The sequence below is a fragment of the Lactuca saligna genome, chromosome 6 (genome assembly GCF_052625555.1).
Source record: "Lactuca saligna cultivar CGN05327 chromosome 6, ASM5262555v1, whole genome shotgun sequence".
In the NCBI taxonomy this organism is placed as follows: Eukaryota; Viridiplantae; Streptophyta; class Magnoliopsida; order Asterales; family Asteraceae; genus Lactuca; species Lactuca saligna.
This window is the reverse complement of record NC_136422.1, coordinates 49,731,355-49,744,723: the sequence shown is the minus strand read 5'-3', so window position 1 is coordinate 49,744,723 and position 13,369 is coordinate 49,731,355. Positions and strand designations below refer to the sequence as shown.

Below are 13,369 nucleotides of genomic sequence, written 5' to 3'. Positions count from 1 at the left end.
CAACGTGGCCTATGGTGGCCATGATGTGGAGGTCAGTTAAGGTTGAATTTTGACCAAGTTGAGTTTTGGTTAACTTATGGGTTTTAGGGTGTTGTCTGAGAGGGTACTTCTATATTGATGATTATGTGATTCATAGTACCAGTCTTCACTGTCAGAGTGTTGTTGTGATTGTCTGCTATTGCGAGGTGAGTCTTTTCACTATACTACTTGTTTGTGAATGCTAGACTAGTCGAGCCTTATTTGATGATTGTTGTTGTGTGTATTATTGGTTGCTGATAACCTACAAGGTTGTTGATAATCCATAGAGTTGTTGTGAGCCCATAGGACTACTGATAGTCCTAGGGTCGCTAATAACACATAATTGTTCATTATGTTATGTTATATGTGATATTTTGGGGGAACTTGCTAAACTTCGTGCTTACAGTTGTGGATTTAAATATTTTTCGGGTCCTTCAGATGACCGTGGCAAGGAGAAGGTTTGACTGTATACACTCATCGACAGCTTTTGTGATTCCGCATTTTTATGATACTCTAATTCTGGGATGATTGTATTTTGAAACTTATGGTTTTTCATGATTCGGTTTTTATGGAAACAATGTTTTTACCTAATTTAAAAATGAAAATTTTGGTCGTGTAAATGGGACATTAAATCATTATAACGAACCCAAACAGACAACCCTTTACTTTGTAAACCGCTTTACCCGTCATTAGAAACTAGTTGTTTCATATTTTTTCAGAGTGCAAGGCCTTATCGTCTTCAATTGAGTAAGAGAATCATGAATATTAAGATTTAAGAACTGTATCATTGATATTAGAATATGAATTCGGAAAAGAGCATAAAATGATGAATCCAAGGTCTTCCTCATCATACATGGATTACAAATAATTTGCTTGAGTTCGAATATATGGGTAAGAAATCTACAGTTTTTGAAATTTGTGTAAGAACAACTTATGTTTCCAATGCATCTTGTTTGTAAGAACCTTCTTCGTACAAATAGATTCAAGTTTTAACCAAATAGCTCTTGAAGACTTTTGTTAACTACTTCTTGAAGAATATTGTTGTGTATGTAAAGTCAAATACAAGCAAGAGGATGCGGATCCTTTCTTTCTTCAATTGGAGTCCAAGTAGCTTTAGATTTACCTACAAACAAATCTAAAGGGTCCTCATAATACGTTTATTCCAAAAGATCTCTCATCTTCACTTGCCAAAGTGAAAATCTAGTGTCACAATTTAGCCATGAAAAAAAAAATCGATGTACATATAATTTGTAATACAACTAATCGTCGATTTATAGATCAGTTCAAGAAAATCATTTCATAAGGGCTAAGAATTGATTTATATGGCTGGGAAAAAAAATTGTGTATCAGGTTGTGTATGACTTTAAGGAAAAATAATCATATACGTCTTACATGCATATGAGCTTAAGATAAAAATTTAAAAGGGTATTGTTGGTTAAAAACGATTATATAGGGGATGTTGTTTTCTTAAATTTAAATAAAGCGGCTAATACAAATAGGCCAATAATATTTATTTACTGTTGGTTTTACTTTTGAGGCTTAAGGAAAAACGATGAGGAGCTTCTATATATCAATTTATGAGCTGTGATATATCTTTTAAAAATTGATATGTAGGGCTCATACTTAGGCTTAAAAATCAACTAATAATAAACACAACTATTAGTGGCTTAAGAAAATCAATGGAGATTCGTATGATAGCTTCAAGATAAAAAACAAAAATGGTGGCTAATATATGGTTTGTGGTTTCCTTGAGCTTTTAGAAATGGATTAATGAGGCAAATTAATAGGTTAAGAAAATCCATAAAAAACAATTGCTTGAAAGTTTATTGGAAACAAGAAAAAAACGATTATAATATTGGCGGTATAGAGTCACCAAGAAAGAACCTTTTGCGTTCAAGAAATACTATCAATGTGTAGGCACAATCGACTAAAGAAAACAATTAAACAACTTCTTTGGAACGCTTTCTAATAGTCTAGTAGTAGAGGCCAAGAAGAAACCGATTAGGGTTGAAGAAAACGAAGAAATATGTGGTTGTAGTTGTGATCTTCAAAAGAGTAAGATACAACCGACTTCATGAAACTCTGTGAAGGTTTAAATAGTAGCCGATAATAGTGAAGATATAAGTTACCCACGAAGGAATTCGTTAGAGTTCAAGAATGACGAGTTACACAGATATTACTGGAAAAGCATAAGGAAAATAAAAATACAAAACATTGTTCTTAAACGAACTCAAACTTAAACAAACGAAACACACCATTGTTTTTGTTCATTAACTTATTAAATTAAGGAACATATTACATTAATAAAGGAACATATTACTAGAAACAAAGAGTTACGAAAATAAAAATACATATAAACAAAAACACTTAAAAGAACGAACGACACAATTATTCATGTACGTTTACTTATTAAATAAAGGAACATACATGACTCTCCTTATTGACTTTACCAACTTTAACAATTTTTACACGAGTAGTTAAAAAAACAAATCCAAAACAGTTCACAACTTTTATTGTATACAGAAAATTCTAAGGTTTTTGATTTCATAAAATCTTATGTTTCGGATCGAACTTTTTCAATAAGTTCCCGCCTTAGAAGTTTCCCTGCAGCCGATTTTGGCACACTGCTTACAAATGTCACTCGCTTCAATCTTTTATCAACTGCAACCTGTATCGATTATATTCCAATGAGTATTGTTTTTGTTAAAATACAAAAATATTACAAACATTTACCTGGTCAATAATAAATTTCTTAACATCTTCTTCGGTCAACGAACTGTTTAGAGACCGAACCACAAATGCAATCGGGACCTCGCCAACTTCCACATTGGGAAACCTACCATAATATATATATATACTGATTAGTTACATCATATCGGATCTAAAAGAGAAAGTTGAAGGAAAGAACAATGTAATTTCCCCTTTTTACCAATGTGAGAAATATACTTCAAGTTTTATGCATAATAACAATGTACTTATTGTTTTTACACAATGCAACCAATTTTAATCTGGAAAACAAATAACTTCTTTGCCATTTGATTTTTGTTTTACTTTTGTAGTTTTTTTTTCATATGTGGTAATACATTTTCCAAATCAGTATTCAAATATTATTGTTTAAGTATTTTGTTACTAAAGGTAAAAGTGAAAGTATTGAGGATAAAGTACAATACTGTTATGGATAAATATTAAAGTATATTACTCATTATATATGGTAAAAAAAAGGAAAGGTATATTCCTATTTCCTGAAAATTGACTATTTAAAAAATGTTTTGGATGAGCTTCAAATTCTGAATAAGATTGTATTTTTAACTTATGGAATTACTGCAGCGTCCAATATTTCAAAGTGTGAAAGCAAAAGTGCTTCATGCTCTGCCGGTGCAACCTTATAAGTATAAAACATATAGCCAAGATTAATGACTGCTATTGTCATGAAAAAAAGATAACAAAAAAACCTATCAAAGTAGGATCATTGGAAGATATAAATTAACACAACTTTTTTACCTGAAAACCCTTTCACTTACTGAGTTCCTTTATTCGGTCAACCACTAATAATTGACCATGATGATCAAAATACCCAAGATCCGCAATATGCACAAAACCCTCTTTATCTACCATAAGCTCGATAGCTTGTGCATTATTGAGATAACCTATAAATTAAGATCCAAAAAGGATTTTATGCCAAAAAAGTAGATTAAAGATTCATGTTTTATGTGTAAAAAATGATAAGATGAACATACCTTGCATCATGCTAGCTCCTCGAACCCATAATTCACCCATCTAGTTAATAGGAAGAGGCTTATCGGTATCTGCACTAACTATTTTCACCTCAACACCTGGTAGTAGAATCCCGGTTGAACCAGAGTTACGTGGGCCTATGCTTAGACTCTCCATTGTTATAAGCCAAGTTGTTTCAGTCATACCATATCCCTGTTGAGTTTCTTGATTTTGTCATATAATTTCAAGATTCTTAAAGAAATTCAAAAATCAAAGCAGAATGGTGTTCAGAACTCTAGCTTATAACTAATAGTCTTATGTTGTACAACATTTTGTATAAAGTTTAGTTACACCTTTTGGATCAGCTCATTTTAGATCATAAGATTCTGGATCGTATAATTTACTATTATAACATTTTCAACCAAATTAAGTTTTTGTCTAATAAAAAGTTTTAGATCACAATATTTTTTTACTTATAAAATATTCTATTAAGTATCACGATTTATGTAAATCAAAATATTTTGGATCTTAACAAACTAACGTATTACGAACTTGGTGAAAATAACAGTTTTTTATCAAAAACTATTTTGGATCATACAATTTTGGATCATAACATTTTCACCGAACTTGGGTTTTTGTTTAATAAAAAGTTTTGAATCATAATATCTATTAAATCGTATCATTTTGAATTGTAAAAGATACCGTTAATGATTATAAATATTTTGAATTATAATATTTTTGGTAAAAACAAATTAAAGATCATAACATGTTGAATTATAACAATATTGTATTTTGAATATTTTAACTAATATCATTTTCATCATTAATTTTTCAAAAACTTATAATATTATAAAATAATGTTTAATATATAAACAACCATAATTGTTTAAAGTATATATATATATATATATATATATATATATATATATATATATATATATATATATATATATATATATATATATATATATATATATATATATATAAAGAATTAAAAAATTACGTGTCAAATTAAGTTTACAATGACAAACAATCGAACAATTACAAATGGCCAGAACGGAGATCATTAAATGTGTCGCTCTATATTGAAATGGAAAGGAAGATTACCCAAAGGTGCAGCTCCTATTTAGCCAAAGCAAGTATAACCCGGGGAACAATCCATAAATGTGTCGCTCTATATTTCTCAATGTTGTTTAGTAACCCTTCAAAATCAAACTTCTCCATTGATATGATGGTATTCCCTTCCTGTAACTGAGAATATAGTATAGTCGCAAGTCCGGCTATATGAAACATGGGCAAGACACATATGAACCTGTAGTCTTTCTCCCCCATTAATCTTTGATCTGAAGTAATCATCTGTGAATTAGAGATGAAATTCATATGGCTTAAAACGACACCCTTACTAACACCGGTTGTCCCAGAAGAGTACAGTAAGGCGGCAGTATCATCTCCTCCGATCGACACATTAGGGAGTTCTGAGACTGAGGAAGATGTTGAAATCAAATCGTTATATAAAAAACATCCTTTTCTTGGACTTTCTGATCCTAAAAACACAACCGGCAGGCCAAAGCTTTCAACTTTTTATTACAATGCTGGAATGGTGATGATGAGTTTGGGTTTAGAGTCTTGGAGTTGTTTGGATAGCTCACCGACAGTGCACCATTTAATGAATTTGTTGGTGTGGTTATACATAATCACATTAAAATTGAATTTGTTGGTACGCTTTCCATATAAGTCCAACATTAAAGCAAGATTTTTTGGTGCGGAAGTTTAATTTATCATCTATACATACTCACATTAAAATTAAAATTGCTCTGTAACATCCGGAATCTAGAAGGTCAAATTATGGAAATACATTCCCTTTTAGGGGCCACCTCGTCAAGTTCTTCGCATAAACTCGACGTGTTGGAATCTTTTGGGACGCGTGTTTTTGAGGACCAACTCGTCGAGTTTGTGAAGGAAACTCGACGAGTTTGATGCTGTTTGAGAAATCCAATTTTGGGATTTTTCACCCAATTTAAACATCTTAAGTCCCATGTGTTGGCCTCATTTCCAGCCTCTAACCCTAATCATGAAACCTTAAAGCTTTTTTGAGTGTTGTGAGCCCTTTGTGAGGGTGTTTTGGTTTGTTTGAAGCCCTTGGAAGAAGGAGAAGCTTGGTGGAAGGTGGTGATTCAAGTTGGAGCCTTCAAGATCTTGATGCTTTGCATCATTTCTAGCATATTTCTGGTATAAAGTTCTAACATTGCTCAATAATTGGTTAGATCTCTTTTTGAGTTAGTTATGATGATTTTAGCCATGCTTGGGTGATTGGTGGGGTTGAAGGTTGTCCCAAGTGTTTTCCTTCCAGATCCAAGATCCTCTTGTGCTCTTTTGGCATAAAGGTGCCAACTTTATGGTCTTAAAAGCTCCATGCATGCATTAAGTCCATCTTATGGCTTATTTTGGACATTTGAGCCTCTTCTAAGCATACTTGAGAGCAAAGTAGGAAACTCTACGTGTGTTAGCAGCCTTTAAGGACTAAATCTGTATTTTGATGCTTTGTCTTGGTGAATAAGTGCTTATTGATTAAGTACTTACCCTTTTAAGTTTAGGGTTTGGGTTTTGAACTCATTTTGGTAGTTCTTTGGGGTAAAGTGGAAACTTTACCCTTCTTAAGGCCGTTTCAGCTAAGGTTTGAGTGGGAGAATCTATTAGTTTCGAATATGTTGGCTTAATGGGTTGAGTTGTTTGGTCCTGGGTGAAATTGAAGAGTTGGATGGCCAGCTCGGCGTGTTGTTTTGATTTCCCCGATTTTCAGTTGGTATGGGCCAACTAGGCAAGTTGATTAGACAACTCGGTGAGTTGGACCGGTTTCTTCCCGACCTTACGGTTGTCAAAGGAACTCGGCGAGTTAGGTCAACTCAGGCCATTGACTTTGACTTTTGACTTATGCCTTTGATCAAGTTTGTCCCAAGGGGTGTTTGAAGCAATTTGAATTGGAAAATGTGGGCTTAGAATAAGGCCCATATGGGATTGGGCCCAATTTGGAAAAATGAACCATTAGTAAACTTTCATGTATTTCGAGGTTTTGGATCTTGTTGGATTTAGGGCTTGGGCCTTAGTTATGAATCTTTTTGGGCCATGGTTAAAATGGTTATTTTACCCCAAATACGGATTATGGATTATGGATCATGGTTTGGTTCCTAATCGCTAATTGAGTGATATTTTGGTATTGTTAGCTTGAGGAGTTATTAGGGCAGCAGCTAAGGATTTCTTGCAATGAGCTTCAACATTCGAGATGAGTCTCCTCACTATTGTATGGGTCGAAGGCCGACCTATTTGGTTTATGTATTGTAGGAAGAACCGGGGGTTAGCTCTTGTCCTTATGTATAAAAGACCACGAGGGCACACTGTATGCAAGACCGGAGTCTGAACTCTGGCAAGTAATTGGTTAAGTAGTATAGTTTGTATATTATTTGTCTTTGTGATTCTTGCATGGAAGACTAGGAGGTAGGTCTTGGCGCTTGTCTGTAAGATCCAAGGTTGTCGCCCCCGGCCTGGAAAGAAAGACCAGGAGGCAACTCGTGGCATAATGGCAAGGCGATGGTCGACACATAACAATCTCATTGATTATGGTATATGTGACATCCCCAAAATCTCGGCCAGAAAAGACTGATTTTCATTTATTCCTTTAAAATAATTTCAGAGTAAATCCTTTTGTTTGAAAGAGTTGCGGAATTTGTTCCCAAAAAAAACGTGATAAAACAATGTTTACCAAAGCATTTCATAAAAGAAATGTATTTTCATTATATAATCAAAAATCGGGATGTCATGTTCCGATACAGACCATAAAGCATAAACGATAACATTAGAAGTCATTCAACAAATATATACATATACAGACTTGTAAACAAAACAACTTGATGGTTCATCCATCTTATGCCCTTGCGCCACTTCCTGTAATACAAATAAAACTGAGTGGGTCAGGCTTGGGAGCCTGGTGAGCATACAGGGTTTTCAACCCACAATAAATAATTAAATTAATTTTCATCAACCAACAATAACCCAATTACCCATTCCTGTTATTCTCACTTTATGTCCCTAAAATAACTAACACAAGGGACCTAGTCTAAAAATATTTCATCGGGGTGACAACACATGCTTCGAGGGTTCCTCAACAATATAAGTCAAATACGGCAACCATGAAGGGCATGGAATATAGCGAATGAACACCCAAGTTCATTAACACCTACAGGTTATGAGCCTGCTAGCGTTCCACTGGATTGTCTAGAAAAGTCCGTGGTCGTCATCTAAATTCCGCTAGATGACTGGATCAAAACAACATCGAAGCCTCTCATCTGTTTATTACACACCAACTATCTACCCATGTTCTACCCAACATATTAGTAGATAAAACATACATTTTTATACATAGTTTCAAAACTTGTATAGCATGCTCAATCAATACATTTTCCACATAACAGATGAGGAACACACATAACACGTATTTCATAGAGAAATAATCAGATCTATAAGATAGAAGAAAGTGAATATACATTCACACACATAACAACAAAATATACACATAACATGTATTTCGTATAAAATACTTCATAATTATGCGTTAGAAGAAAGTAACTACACACTCACTTGATCATAAGATGATCGGATAACACTACGGCTTACAATAGTAGTAATCCTCAGCAGATCTGGAAGATCTTCACAAAAATCGAACTTCTCGCGGGCAGAGCTTCGGCTCGGGAATCGCACTTCTCGGGATCTTCGGGGCTTCGAAACTTGCTTCGGGGCTCAGGGATATTACCGGGGCTTCGGGGTACTTCTAGCACACAAATCGAGGTAAAACGGGAGAGAGAAGAGAGAAAAAGAGCAAATGAGTCGGCTGCCCTCGCATCCTATTTATAGGAGGTTGAGCCTCGCACGTACGTTGGGCGTACGCCGGGCGTACGCGTCCGAAATCGTCACTGCATGCGTCATCTGAAGAACTCGAGTGCGAAGATCGTCATGCTACGCTGTATGCTGGGCGTACAGCAGTACGTTGGGCGTACATCGGATAGGCTCGGTGACTCCCTTTCGGATAATACCAGATTTAAAATTAAATTTTAATATTAATTATTTAACAAACTTTGAAAATTCATATCTTCTTCATACGAACTCCGTTTTCGACGTTCTTTATATCCATGTTTAGGTGAGACTATGCTCTACAACTTTCGTTTAGACTCTATCGGCTAATTTTGACTTTATTTTTATTAATTATTTTTAATAGGTCCGGATAGGAAAACTTCGTTATAAATTCATAACTTCTTCGTTTGACGTCCGTTCTCGCCTAACTTTTCATCGCTTCGATATCAACAACAAGATCTTCCATTCTCATTTAGATTGCTTCGGCTAAAAACTGCTCGATCTCAAATCGAGTATTTCGGGCTGCATACCGCTAAGTCGAAACTTCAATAAATCATAACTTCCTCATACGAAGTCAGATTTTGGCGTTCTTTTTATGCACGCTCTTGGTTTAACAAAATCTACGACTTTCGTTTAGATCACTAAGGTTAAATATCGCTCTAACGTAAATTTCACTTCTTACATCATTTAGCGTTGCCGGTTTTGTCGCGAAACTTCGACGGGTCATAACTTCTTCGTTATAACTCGGATTTCGGCATTCTTTATATCTTCGGAATCCTTGTTTCGACCACTACATCTTTATGCAAAGATATTGGGATTATCCCACACTTCAAATTTGATGCTTATTTTTATTCTTAATTAATCAAACCACATAATTAAGCAATTAATCACAAAACACATAATACTCAAATAATAAACTTCTATTATTTCAAAACGGGTTATAAAGGTTAACCTAGCCTATTATATCAACATTAATGACAGGCCCAGAAACACAGGCGTTACAATTCTCTCCACCTTAGAATGATCCCGTCCCCGAAATCACACATCAACAAACAAATGCGGATAGCAACCCATCATGTCACTCTCCGTCTCCCAGGTGAGATTCGGCTCATTCGTGTGTTTCCATCGGACAAGCACTAACTTGACCATCTTGCGTCGCTACTTCTTAGTCTTTCGGTAAACAATTGCCTTTGGTTCTTCAATCAACCTTTTGTTCTCATCGATTCTCAACTCCGAAAGTGGAATCATGTCGGGAACTTCTCCCGTGAGCTTCCTCAAATAACACACATGGAAAGTGTTATGAATTCCATTCAGTTCTTCTGGTAGTTCGAGCTTGTAAGCTTGGTTCCCAATCCTCTGAAGAACTTTAAACGGTCCAATAAACCTTGGACTTAATTTTCCCCTTTTACCAAATCTTATAAGTCCCTTCCACGGCGAGACTTTAAGCAAGACCGAATCTCCAACTTCGAAAGTCATCGGTCTTCGCTTGTTGTCAGCATAGCTCTTTTGACGATCCTGAGCTGCTAACATTGTTTCCCTAATTATTTTCAACTTTTCAGCAGTTTGATGAATCATCTCCGGTCCCATAAACTGCTTTTCCCCAGCCTCAAGCCAACAAGACGGCGTACGACACTTCTGCCTGTACAAAGTTTGATAAGGTGCCATCTTAATGCTCGAGTGAAAACTATTATTGTAGGAAAGTTCTACCAAAGGTAAATGTTCATCTTAGTTACCTAGGAATTCCAGGGTACATGCCCTCAGCATATCTTCAAGCGTTTGTATCATCCGTTCGCTCTGACCATCAGTCTGCGGATGGTAAGCTGTACTTAAACACAACTTGGTACCCATTTCCTCTTGTAGACTTTTCCAAAACCTCAAGGTGAAACAGCTATCACGATCCGACACAATCGTTAACGAAACACCGTGAAGCCTCACAATTTCCTTCATGTAAGAATTCGCAAGCTTTTCCATAGACCATTTCTCCTTGGCTGTTATGAAATGCGCACTCTTAGTGAATCGATCAACGACCACCCAAATCATGTCGTGACCATTCTTTGTTCTAGGTAGTTTAGTGACAAAATTCATTGCAATGTCTTCCCATTTGCCCATAGGCACAGGTAAAGGTTCTAAACTCCCATATGGTTTCTGATGTTGTGTCTTGACTCTCGCACAAGTCACACACTCGGCCACACACTTTGCAACATCGAGCTTCATCGTTGGCCACTAGTAGTAGGGTTTCAGGTCCCTATACATTTTAGTGCTAACAGGATGAATCGAGTACATGGTTTTGGGAGCTTCTTCCATCAGAAGATCCCTAATTCCTCCTGACTTAGGTACCCAAATACGATCTTGGAATACCTTCAGTCCATGACCGTTTGTACCAAACACCAACGTTTTACCCAAACGTTCCTCCTTTCGGTCATTTTTCTCAAAAGCTTCCTCTTGAGCTTTCTTTATACTCTCCACAATTGTCGAGACAACTTTTATTCTCAACACTCTTGGCCTTTTCCTCTCAACATAGACTTTCCGACTGAGAGCATCAGCAACAACATTAGCTTTATCGGGATGGTAAAGTATCTCACAGTCGTAGTCCTTGAGTAAATCTAGCCAGTGTCGTTGCCTCATATTTAACTCTTACTAATTGAAGAGATATTGGAGACTCTTATGATCAGTGAAAAGTTTGCACGTCGTGCCATAGAGGTAATGCCTCCATATTTTCAGAGCGAAAACTACTGCTGCCAACTCCAAATCATGGGTCGGGTAATTCTTTTCATGCTCCTTCAACTGCCGAGACACATATGCTATCACCTTTTCTCTTTGGGTCAAAACACAACCCAATCCAACCCCAGACGCATCGCTATAAATAGTGAAGTCTTCAACTCCATCGGGTAGAGAAAGTATTGGTGCCTCGCATAGCTTCTTCTTTAACTTCTCGAATGCTTCTTTATGCTTATCACTTCAAGCATAAGTAGCTCCTTTGTGGGTCAAAGCTGTTAATGGACTAGCGATCGAAGAAAAACCTTGGATAAACCTTCGGTAATATCCGGCTAATCCTAAAAAGCTTCGGATCTCCGTGGGACTTTTTGGTTGTTCCCACTTCATTACAGCTTCAATCTTTGTTGGATCAACCATTATCCCTTCTTGGTTGACCACCTGACCCAAGAATTGGACTTCTCGAATCCAAAAATCACATTTGAAGAACTTAGCATACAACTTCTCCTTCTTCAAGACTTCTAACACTTCTCGTAAGTATATGCCATGCTCCTCTTGGCTTTTCGAATAAATCAGAATGTCATCTATGAACACTATCACAGATTTATCAAGGAACGGATTACATACTCTGTTCATTAAATCCATGAATGCTGCTGGAGCATTGGTTAGTCCAAACGACATAACCAAAAACTCGTAGTGTGCATATCGGGTTCTGAATGCAGTCTTCTCTATATCTTGATCTCTTACTTTCAGCTGATGATATCCTGACCTTAGGTCGATCTTCGAGAAATATCTCGAACCTTGTAGTTGATCGAATAGGTCATCAATCCTCAGCAACGGATATGTATTATTTATTGTTGCCTTATTCAGCTCTCGGTAATCTATGCACATTCTCATACTTCCATCTTTCTTCTTTAGAAATAACACCGGAGCTCCCCAGGGTAATGAACTAGGTCTAATGAAACCTTTATTCAATAACTCCTGAAGTTGCATCATCAACTCCTTCATCTCCGTCGGTGCTAATCGATAAGGTGCTTTTGCTATTGGCGTGGTTGCTGGTAACAAGTCTATTCTGAACTTCACTTGTCTATCAGGTGATAATCCAGGAAGTTCTTCGGGAAATACTTCCGGATAATCACACACCACTGGAATACTCTGCATCACCTTCTTTTCCTTCGTAGCATCAATCACGAATGCTAAATATGATGTACATCCCTTGGTCAAACACTTTCTGGCTTTCATTAGGGAAATGATTCCAGAATTTACTCGGCATTTGTCCCCATACACCATAAATGAATCTCTCCCAGGCGAGTTTACTTTAACTATCTTCTTCTTGCATAAAATTTCGGCATCATTGGCGCTAAGCCAATCCATTCCCAAAACAATGTCGAAACCATTGAGTTCGATAGGCAATAATTCCTCATGAAACTTATTCCCATTAAGGTCGATTAAGATGTTTTTCATACGATGGCTAACAGGTACAAACTTGCCACTAGTAACTTCGACTAATAAAGCATTATCTAGTCTATCAATAGGCAAAGCTAGTTTTTTACTAAACTCATGCGAAATAAAGGAGTAGTTGGCTCCAGAATCAAACAAAATTTGAGCAGGTATTTTGTTAACAAGAAAGGTACTTGAAGCGACATCAGCTTCATCTTTCGTAGCCTCAAGTGTCATCTGGAAGGCTCTCGCCTTCGGCTTCAGTGGAATGTTGGGCTTAGCTGCCTCCTTCTTCTTCGGACAGTCTTTCAAAATGTGCCCCTCTTCATTGCAACCAAAACACATCCTTTTGTTGGACGAACACTCATTGGCAAAATGCGCAATTTTTCCACACTTGTAGCAGGTTACATCCTCACTACACTTCCCAAAGTGCTTTTTCTTACACTTATCACACCATTTCACTTCGCCTCCTTTTCCTCCAAACTTTTTCGAATCAGATTTCAAAAATTTGCTTCTCTTACCGGAACCAGATGTTCCCTCAAACTTTCTCTTCTCACCAACCTCAACCTTGTCGGTGGTTCTC

The 13,369-nt window shown here is 36.4% G+C and overlaps 1 pseudogene across 1 annotated transcript; it reads right to left on the bottom strand.

The window, feature by feature from the left end:
* Positions 1-2,428: 2,428 nt before the first annotated feature.
* Positions 2,429-3,994, bottom strand: LOC145000919 (putative CoA ligase CCL7; annotated as a pseudogene). Its single transcript, XR_013661417.1, has 5 exons — positions 3,756-3,994; positions 3,520-3,665; positions 3,333-3,400; positions 2,752-2,854; positions 2,429-2,686 (listed from the first exon to the last, which is right to left on the bottom strand). The product of XR_013661417.1 is annotated as a putative CoA ligase CCL7 (transcript).
* Between the last annotated feature and the right edge of the window lie 9,375 nt (positions 3,995-13,369).